The sequence below is a fragment of the Muscardinus avellanarius genome (genome assembly GCF_963383645.1).
Source record: "Muscardinus avellanarius genome assembly, chromosome: X".
Lineage (NCBI taxonomy): Eukaryota > Metazoa > Chordata > Mammalia > Rodentia > Gliridae > Muscardinus > Muscardinus avellanarius.
In genome coordinates this window covers 56,106,610-56,116,950 of record NC_137792.1, presented here as the reverse complement: position 1 = coordinate 56,116,950, position 10,341 = coordinate 56,106,610, and positions in this window count along the sequence as shown.

The following is a 10,341-nucleotide window of genomic DNA, read 5'->3' as shown; positions in this document are numbered from 1 at the left end:
CAGTCTCGCACCCCCAGGGACTCAACCAGCTTTGATAAATTCTCTGGATCTGAGATCTAGCAGGTCAACCCAGTGCAAGAGTAGGGATGGCAGAAATTTTTCCACTCTAGTTTCAGCTCCCTAAAGGAAAGCACCTAGCCCAGATCACTCAGAGTCTTGCACAGCCACGAATAACTCCCTGGGTTTGAGACTTTATGAAACAACTTGGGAAAGGAGTGATGGCAGTGGAGATTAATACACCCACCAGAGATCCAGAGCACAATAAATGAAGTTGTGGTGATCCAGAAAATAACCCAGAGAAGGTGGGAGTGGGATCTGCTGTTGATCATATTAGAAGCTCAGACATACTCAGGCTCTGATCAGTGGAAATTGTGTGTGGGGGAGGGTCTTACACTTAACTATAAACCCAATTAGGAAGATCACTGTGAACACCACAGACCTCCCAGTTGTGGTTATCAGGGAGAAGTCAGACTAGCCCAGCCCTACCTGTGGAGAACTGAGACTACTACATTGAGATTGGTCTCAGAGGCATATGCTACCAAAAGATGCAGAAAAAGACCTACACTCCAAGTCTGTGGAAAGTGTGGAGGGAGACCTTCAATCAATATTAAATCCAACTCCATTGATATTGAAAATCTGCATAGACTGAGAAGACTCCGAGAACCAGATTCACAGAAGTAAAGGTGCCAGTGGCACTCAATATTTACACAGGGAGAGACTGCTGAATTTATTTATAGAGTCAAATCAATTCATTGTTCAGATTGTTTGGGTTTTTTCATTCATTTATTTGTGTGCATACCTGACATTTTTTTTTCCTTGTTTGGAACGGGATTTGTGTTTTTCATTTTACTTTTATGAGTTTTGTTTTGTTTTGTTTGTGAGTTCTCACAATCCAACAATAAGAGAACCTGATAACTCAGAAATTCAGAGATCTCCAGAAGATCAAATCAGGAATGTAACTTTAGAAATAATACAGGATTTTTGAAAAGAATTTAGAGTCTGAAAGAAATAAAGAATGCAATTATTGAAGTAAAGACATCAATTCAAACTATAAACAATTAATTAGACCACATGGAGAATAGAATATTGCTCCTAGATGCTGATCACTCCAAAAATGAATGTATAGTTTATTTTTTTAATTTATTTTTTATTGGTGCAATGTATTCATACATCATAGTGGTATAAAGAAAATACTTTTGTAGACATACATGCACATCTCGCCCAGTTAGCCCCTACCACGATCCCCACCCCATTCCCTCCCCATCCCTCCTTCCCACGCTTGGCTTACTGGTTGACATCTAGTATTATAGCAATTTATACAATATTAACATTGATAATCTCGCATAACAGTTTCATTTGTCTGGTACCAAACTTTTGATGACTTAAAGATAACATTTCAATATTTCTTTTTGCTTTCTTTCTTACCAGAGAATATTTTTTTCTTTTTTTTTAGGTGAAACTATCATACATTTATTTATTTATTTTTCAGAAAAAATCTATCCTGATATGGAATATGGACTCTAGATACCCAAAACAGTCTCAAAGAAGAACAAAGCTAGAAGATGTATATTTTCTGATTTCAAACCATATAAAGCTACAATAATTGAAACAGTGTAGTACTGTTCTAAAGGCAGATATATAAACCATTGGGGCTAAATAAAAGCCTAGAGATAAATTCTTCCATACATTGTCAAGTTATTTTTGACAAGGTTTCCATGAACTTTTGGTGGAGGAAATACTAGTCTTTTAAGTAAATATTGTTGAAAAATAATAATAAATGAAAAAGAATAAAATAGGACCCTTACCTAACACATATACATATATTAACTCAAAATAGATAAAAGACCTAAATATAAATCTTAATACTATAAGCTTTTAGAAGAAAATCTGGGTCATAAAACCTCACAACATTGAAATTGGAAGTGATTTCTTGGATATGATTTCAATGGCACAGGCAACAAAAGAGTAAATAAACTCCCTAGAAAATAAAAATAATATTGTATATCCAAAGACAATGTAAACAGAGTTAAAAGTTACTGATCCTCTTCCAAGAGTTCCTCCTATGACCCATTTCTCCCTAACTCTCACATATTAGGGAAAGCATCTGATTTCTTATTTTTTGTGCCTGACTAATCTCACTTAGCATAATGTCCTCCAGTTCCATCCATTTCCCTGAAAATGATGTAATTGAGTTTTTTTTGATGGCTGAGTAAAATTCCATTGTGTACATATCCCACAGTTTTGTAATCCATTCATCTGTTGATGGACATCTTGGCTGGTTCCATAGTTTGGCTATGGTGAATTGTGCAGCTATGAACATAGATACACATGCATTAGTTTGGTAGTTTGGTTTCTTTTCTTTTGGGTAGATACCCAACAGTGGTATTGCTGGATCAAATGGAAGATTTGTTCCCATTCTTCTGAGGATTCTCCATACTGTTTTCCAAAGTGGTTGCACTAATTTGCAATCCCACCAACAATGTCTTAGAGTTCCCACTTCTCCACATCCTCGCCAGCATCTGTTGTTGTTTGTGTTTTGAATGATGGCCATTCTAGTTGGAGTTAGGTGAAATCTCAGGGTAGTTTTGATTTGCATCTCTCTGATTGCCAGTGATGTTGAGCATTTTTTCATGCATTTATTGGCCATTTGAATTTCTTCTTTTGTGAAGTGTCTGTTTAGTTCATTTGCCCATTTTGTTATTGGATGCTTTGTTTTCTTAGTGTTGAGTTTCTTGAGTTCTCTGTATATTCTAGATATTAGTCCTCTATCAGTGGTGTAGGTGGCAAAAATCTTCTCCCATTCTGTTGGCTCTCGATTGAGGTTCTTGATAGTTTCCTTTGCTGAACAGAAGCTCTTCAGTTTCATGCAATCCCATGTATTGATTCTCCTTTTAATTTGTTGTGCCTTTGGGGTCTTGTTGAGGAAATGTTTGTCTGTGCCTATGTGTTGTAGTGTTGGACCTATGCCCTCTTCAAGGAGCTTCAAGGTCTCTGGTTTAATTTCCAAGTCTTTGATCCATCGTGAGTTGACTTTTGTACAGGGTGAAAAAGTGGGATTAACATCCAATTTTCTGCATATGGTTAACCAGTTTTGCCAACACCATTTGTTGAAGAGGCTATCTTTTTTCCAGTGTATGTTTTTGGCCCCTTTGTCAAAAATCAATTGGCTGAAAGTGTGTGGACTTGTTTCTGGGTCTTCTATTCTGCTCCATTGGTCTATATATCTGTTCTTTTGCCAGTACCATGCTGTTTTTATTACAATGGCTTTGTAGTATAGTTTAAAGTCAGGTATTGTGATTCCTCCTGCGTGGTTTTTGTTGCTGAGAACTACCTTGGCTATTCTGGGCTTTTTGTTATTCCAGATAAATTTAAGGACTGATTTTTCTATGTCTGTGAGGAATGATCTTGGTAGTTTAATGGGCATTGCATTAAATCTGTAGATCACTTTTGGGAGGATGGCCATTTTAATGATATTAATTCTGCCAATCCATGAACATGGAAGGTCTTTCCATCTTCTAAGATCTTCTTCGATTTCTTTTTTCAGTGTTTTATAATTTTCTTTGTAGAGATCCTTTACTTCCTTGGTCAAGTTTATTCCTAGGTATTTTATTTTTTTGTGGGAGATCCTGAGTGGAAGTGTTTTCTGAATTTCTTTTTCAGTGGATTTATGGTTGGTGTACAGGAAAGCTTCTGATTTTTTAAGATTGATTTTGTATCCAGATACCTTGCTGAATTTGTTGATCAGTTCTATAAGCCTTTTGGTTGAGTTTGTTGGGTTTTCTAAATATAGTATCATGTCATCTGCAAATAGTGAAAGCTTAAGTTCTTCTTTTCCTATTTGTACTCCTTTGATTTCCTTTTCTTGCCTTATTGCTCTGGCTAGAGTCTCTAGTACTATATTGAAGAGAAGTGGTGATAGTGGACATCCTTGTCTCATTCCAGTTTTTAGGGGAAATTCTTGAAGTTTTTCCCCATTTAATATGATGTTGGCAGTGGGCTTATTGTAGATTGCCTTAATAATGTTGAGATATGTTCCTTCTATTCCAATTCTCTGCAGTGTTTTTATCATAAATGGATGTTGAATTTTATCAAATGCTTTTTCAGCATCTATTGAGATGATCATGTGGTTTTTGTCTTTGATTCTGTTTATATGATGAATTACATGGATTGTTTTTCGTATATTGAACCAGCCTTGCATCCCTGGGATGAACCCTACCTGGTCATGGTGAATGATTTTCTTGATGTGGTTTTGAATGCGTGTTGCTAGTATTTTGTTTAATAGTTTTGCATCCAAGTTCATCAGAGATATAGGCCTGTAGTTTTCCTTCCTTGAACTGTCTTTATTCGGTTTGGGTATTAGTGTGATGTTGGCTTCATAGAATGTATTTGGGAGAGTCCCGGTTTTTTCTATTTCCCGAAATAGTTTGAGTAGTATTGGGATTAGTTCTCCTATAAAGGTTTTATAGAATTCACTTGGGAAACCATCTGGTCCTGGGCTTTTCTTTGATGGTAAGCTCTTTATTGCTATTTCAATCTCTTTGATTGTTATTCGTTGGTTTAAGTGTTCTATATCTCCTTGACTCAGTTTAGGAAGGTTGTATTTATCTAGGAAGTTGTCGATTTCCTCCAGATTTTCCATTTTGTTGGAGTATAGTTTTTCAAAGTAGTTTCTGATAATCCTCTGGATTTCTACGCTGTCAGTAGTAATGTCTCCTTTTTCATCCCTTATCTTCATAATTTGGGTTGATTCTCTCTTTTTTTTAGTTAGGTTGGCTAGTGGTTTATCAATCTTGTTAATTTTTTCAAGAAACCAGCTTTTGGTTTTGTTGATTTTCTGTATTGTTTTTTTATTCTCTATTTCGTTAATTTCTGCTCTAATTTTAATAATTTCCCGTCTTCTGCTGGCTTTGGGGTTCAATTGTTCCTGCTTTTCAAGGGCTTTGAGGTGTGTCATAAGGTTATTTATTTGAAGATTTTCTGTTTTTCTTATGTGTGCACTCAGTGCTATAAATTTTCCTCTTAATACTGCCTTCAAAGTGTCCCAGAGGTTTTGATATGTTGTTTCTTTATTTTCATTTGTTTCTAGAAATTTCTTGATTTCACCTCTTACATCTTCTATGACCCATTCTTCATTCAGAAGTGTGGTGTTCAGTCTCCACATGTTTATGTTGTTTCTCTGGGTCTTCTTATAGTTGATTTCTAGTTTCATTCCATTATGGTCTGAAATGACACAGGGAAGTATGTAACATTTTTTAAATTTGCTAGTGCTCATTTTGTGTCCCAGGATGTGATCTATTTTGGAGAAGGTTCCATGAGCAGCTGAGAAAAATGTAAACTCTGCTGTAGTTGGGTGAAATATTCTATATGTGTCCAAAAGGTCCATTTGGTTAATGGTGTTCTTTAGTTCTGAGACATCTTTACTGACCCTTTGTCTGGAAGATCGGTCTAGTATTGTGAGAGGTGTGTTGAAGTCTCCCAGTATTATTGTGTTGGGATTTATGTGTGGCTTCATGTCACAAAGAGTTTGATTTATGAAAGTAGCTGCCCCTATGTTTGGGGCATAGATGTTGATTATTGTTATTTCCTCTTGCTGGACTATTCCTTTTACCAGTAAAATGTGACCTTCTTTGTCTCTTCTAATAAGTTTGGGTTTGAAGTCTAACTTGTCTGATATCATAGTTGCTACTCCTGTTTGTCTTCGAGTACCATTAGCCTGGATTACCTTGCTCCAGCCCTTTACCTTGAGTTTGTTCCTATCTTTACTTGTGAGGTGTGTTTCTTGTAAGCAGCAGATGGATGGATTCTGGCTTTTAATCCATTTTGCCACTTTATGTCTTTTTATTGGGGAGTTGAGGCCGTTTACATTCAGTGTTATTATAGAGAGATAATTTTTAATTCCCAACATGTTAAGATCTTATTTCTGTTTGAGATACTGTTTATTCTTCTTTGCTTAGTTGTCTGCTGGATGGGAATTCTTGTTTCTTTGGTTCTGGCGTGAATTACCCATTTCTTCTTTGCAGTTAATCTCCTTGAGTATTTTCTCTAGCGCTGGTTTTGAAGACATAAATTCCTTCAGTTGCTGTTTGTCATGGAAGCTTCTTATTTCCCCATCTAATTTGATGGATAGTTTTGCTGGGTAGGAAATTTTTGGCTGGAAGTTGTTTTCTTTCAGAGTTTGGAATATGTTACTCCAAGCCCTTCTGGCTTTCATAACTTGGTTTGGGAAGTCTGGAGTGATTCTAATTGGTTTGCCTCTGTATGTCACATGGCCTTTTGTTTTTGTTGCCTTTAAGATTCTCTCCTTGGCTTCCACATTAGTCATTTTGACAATTATGTGGCATGGGGATCCTCTTCTCTGATCCTGTCTAAAGGGAGTTCTATAAGTTTCCTGGACCTGTGTATCGACCTCTTGCTCTATGTTTGGAAAATTTTCTGCTATTACTTCCTTGAAGAGATTGTTGATCCCTTTGGTTTCACCTTCTTTTCCCTCCTCTATTCCAATTATTCTTAGGTTAGCTCTCTTGAAATGGGCCCATATTTCTTCAATGTCAGATTCCTGCTGTCGGGTTTTTTTTTTCTAAATTAGAAACTATGCGTTCATTTTTAGAATGATCATCTTCAAGAAGCGAGATTCTATTCTCCATGTGGTCTAATCTGTTGTTTATACTTTGAATTGAGGCCTTTACTTCATTAATTGCATCCTTTATCTCTTTTTGACTCTCTCTAAATTCTTTTCGAAAGTCCTCTATTATTTCTAAAGTTATTTTCCTAATTTGATCTTCTAGAGATCTTTGGGTTTCTGTGTTATCAGATTCTGATGTTGTGGTGTTGTTGGCATTCACTTCTCCATTGTTATTTCTCTTTCCCATGATTTTGTAAGTTTGTGCCTTCTCTGGGTTCTTCCCTGAGTCACTACGTGTTCACTTAAGATGCTCTGGATCTCTAGTCTATGGTATCTCAGTCACCACTACTCCTTTACTGTGTTGTATCACAAAGTCTCAGACCCAGGGAGTCAATCAAGGCTGCTTAGACCGTGGGGGGTGCCAAGTTGGGCGTTCTCCAGTGGGGAGTTGTGACTATGGTATGATATCTCTGCCACTGCCACTCCCCCACTGGGCTGCACTGCTAAAATCTCCCACCCAGGGAGACTATCTGCGCAAGTCCCTGGGAGTGCAGTACTGGGATTTCTCCCCTAGGGGCCGCAATTTGACTCACGGTTGTTGAGTGCGCTGTTGGAGCTGTAGTGAACTCGGTGGATTCGCTGCTGCCGCCACTGGCAATATGGCACCACTGCCACACCCTCGGCCGTGATGCGGCGTATTTCTTCTCTGGTTTTGAACTCTGCTCTGAGTCCTTGCCAGTTGTGCTGCGCCCAGCCCTTGGGAGCTTTAGATGTTCCCTGCACCAACAAAACTGCTGACTGCCGCCCAGCTGTTCAGCACCTGCTCACCTCGGCTCGCTGTCCACCCCTCCTCTCAGGCGCCTGGTGGCTGGTTGAGTGGGTTGGTCTAGGGCCGTCCGGTGAACTCGCCGCTGCCGCCAGCAGTGAGACGCTGCTTCTGCATCCTAGGCCGCGAGGCCAGAGTACCTCCTCTCTGGATTTGAGCTCTGTTTTGACTCTCCCTCCTCTCTGGAGCCTGGTGTTGCTAGGGGAGATGTAGGCCGCGCCGCTCCGGCCGCTCTGCGCCACGGCTCTGGCTGCTCTGCACCACGGTTCTGGCCGCTCCGGCTGCTCTGGCCGCTCTGCACCACGGTTCTGGCTGCTCTGCACCGTGGGTCTGGCCACTCCGGCCGCTCCGGCCGTTCCGCGACGCGGCTCTGGCTGCTCCGGCTGTTCTGGCTGCTCTGCTCCGGCTGCTCTGGCCGCTCCGCTCAGCTGTTCTGGCCACTCTGCTCCGGCCGCTCCACTCCGCGGCTCCGGCCACTCCGCGCCGCCACTCCAGCCAATCCGCGCTGCAGCTCTGACTGCTCTGGCTGTCGAATGTATAGTTTATAACATAAAATAAACAATTCAATAACAGGAATTGGACATTGAAGAAATATTGGTGTAACTTAAGAGAGCTAACCTAAGAATTATCGGCATAGAGGAGGGAAAAGAAGGTGAAACCAAAGAGATCAACAATCTCTTCAAAGGAGTAATATCAGAAAATTTCCCAAACATAGAGTAAGAGGTCTATACATAGATTCAGTAAATAGATATAACTCTCTTTAGACAAGATCAGAGAAAAGGCCCTCCATCTCACATAATAGTCAAAATGAACAAGAAGAGAATCTTAAAAGCAACAAAAACAAAAGGCCAAGTGACATTCAGTGGCAAACAAATTTGAATCACTCCAGACTTCCCAAACCAAGTCATGAAAGCCAGAAGGGCCTGGAGTAACATATTCCAAACTCTGAAAGAAAAACATCTTCCAACAAAAAAATTCCCTACTTAGAAAAACTATTGTTCAAATTAGATGGGGAAATTACCTTCCATGACAAACAGAATCTGAAGGAATTTATGTCTTCAAAACCAGCATTAGAAGAAGTAGTCAAAGAGATTAACTGCAAAGAAGAAATAAGTAATACATGCCGGAATAAGAGAAACAAGAATTTCCATCCAGCAAACCACAAAACAAGAAGAACAAACAGTATTTCAAATTAAAATAAAATCTTAACATGATAGGAATTAAAAATCATCTCTCAATAATCACACTGAATGTAAATCGCCTCACTTCCCAAATAAAAAGATATAAAGTGGCAATATGGATTAAAAAACAGAACCCATCCATCTGCTTCTTGCAAGAAATACAACTTACAAGTAAAGATAGTAACAAACTTAAAATAAAAGCCTGGAGCAAGGTAAACCATGCCAATGGAACTCGAAGACAAGCAGGAGTGGCAACTATGATATCAAACAAGTTAGACTTCAAGCTCAAGCTTATTAGAAGAGTCAAATAAGGTCATTTTTTTACTGGTGAAATGAACAATCCAACAAGAGGAAATAATAATAATAATAATAATAATAATAATAATAATAATAATCAACATTTATGCCATAAACATAGGTGCAGCTACTTTCATAAAACAAAATCTCTGTGACATTAAATCACACATAAATCCCCAAACAATAATACTGGGATATTTCAACACCCCTCTCACACCATTAGACTGATCTTCTAGACAAAGGGTCAGTAAAGATGCCTCAGAATTAAAAAACACCATTAATCAAATGGAAACATACAGAATATTTCACCCAACTGCAGAGGAATTCATATTTTTTTCAGCTGCTCATGGAACCTTCTCCAAAATAGATCACATCCTAGGCCACAAAGTGATCACTATCAAATTCAAAAAAATGTGTCATACTTCCCTGTGTCTTTTCAGACCATGGAATAAAATTAGAAATCAATTATAAAAAGACCCAGAGCAACCACATGAACATTTGGAGGCTGAACACCACACATCTTAATGAAGAATGGGTCATAGAAGAAATAAGAGGTGAAATCAAGAAATTCCTACAAACAAACAAAAATAAAGATACAACATGTCAAAATCTCTGGGACATTCTGAAGGCAGTATTAAGAGGAAAACTTATAGCACTGAGTGCTCACATAAGAAGAACAGAAAATCATCAAATAAATAACCTAATAAGACACCTGAAAGCCCTTGAAAAACAGGAATAATCTAACCTCAAATCCAAAAAAGAAAGAAAATTATTAAAATAAGAGCAAAAATTAGCAAAGTAGAAATTTTAAAAAATACAGAAAATCAACAAAATCAAAAGCTGGTTTTCTGAAAAAATTAACAAGATATAAAAACCGCTAACCATCCTAACTAAAATAAAGAGAGAATCAACCCAAATTATGAAGATAAGAGATGAAAAAGATACTACTGACAATTTAGAAATTCAGAGGATTATCAGAAACTACTTTAAAAAACTATACTCCAACAAAATGAAAAATCTGGAGGAAATTGACAAATTTCTAAAAAAATACAACCTTCCTAACCTGGGTTAAGAAGATATAGAACATTTAAATCAACCAATAACAATCAAAGAGATTGAAACAGCAATAAAGAGCTTACCATCAAAGAAAAGCCCAGGACTAGATGATTTCCCAAATGAATTCTAGAAAACCTTTATACAAGAAGTAATACCAATACTCCTCAATCTATTTTGTGAAATTAAAAAATAGGAACTCTCCCAAATACATTCTATGAAGACAACATCACATTAATACCAAAACCAAATACAGACCGTACAAGGAAGTTGAACTACAGGTCTATAACTTTGATGAATTTGGATGCAAACTGCTAAACAAAATTTTAGCAACATGCATTCAAAACTACATAAAAATATCA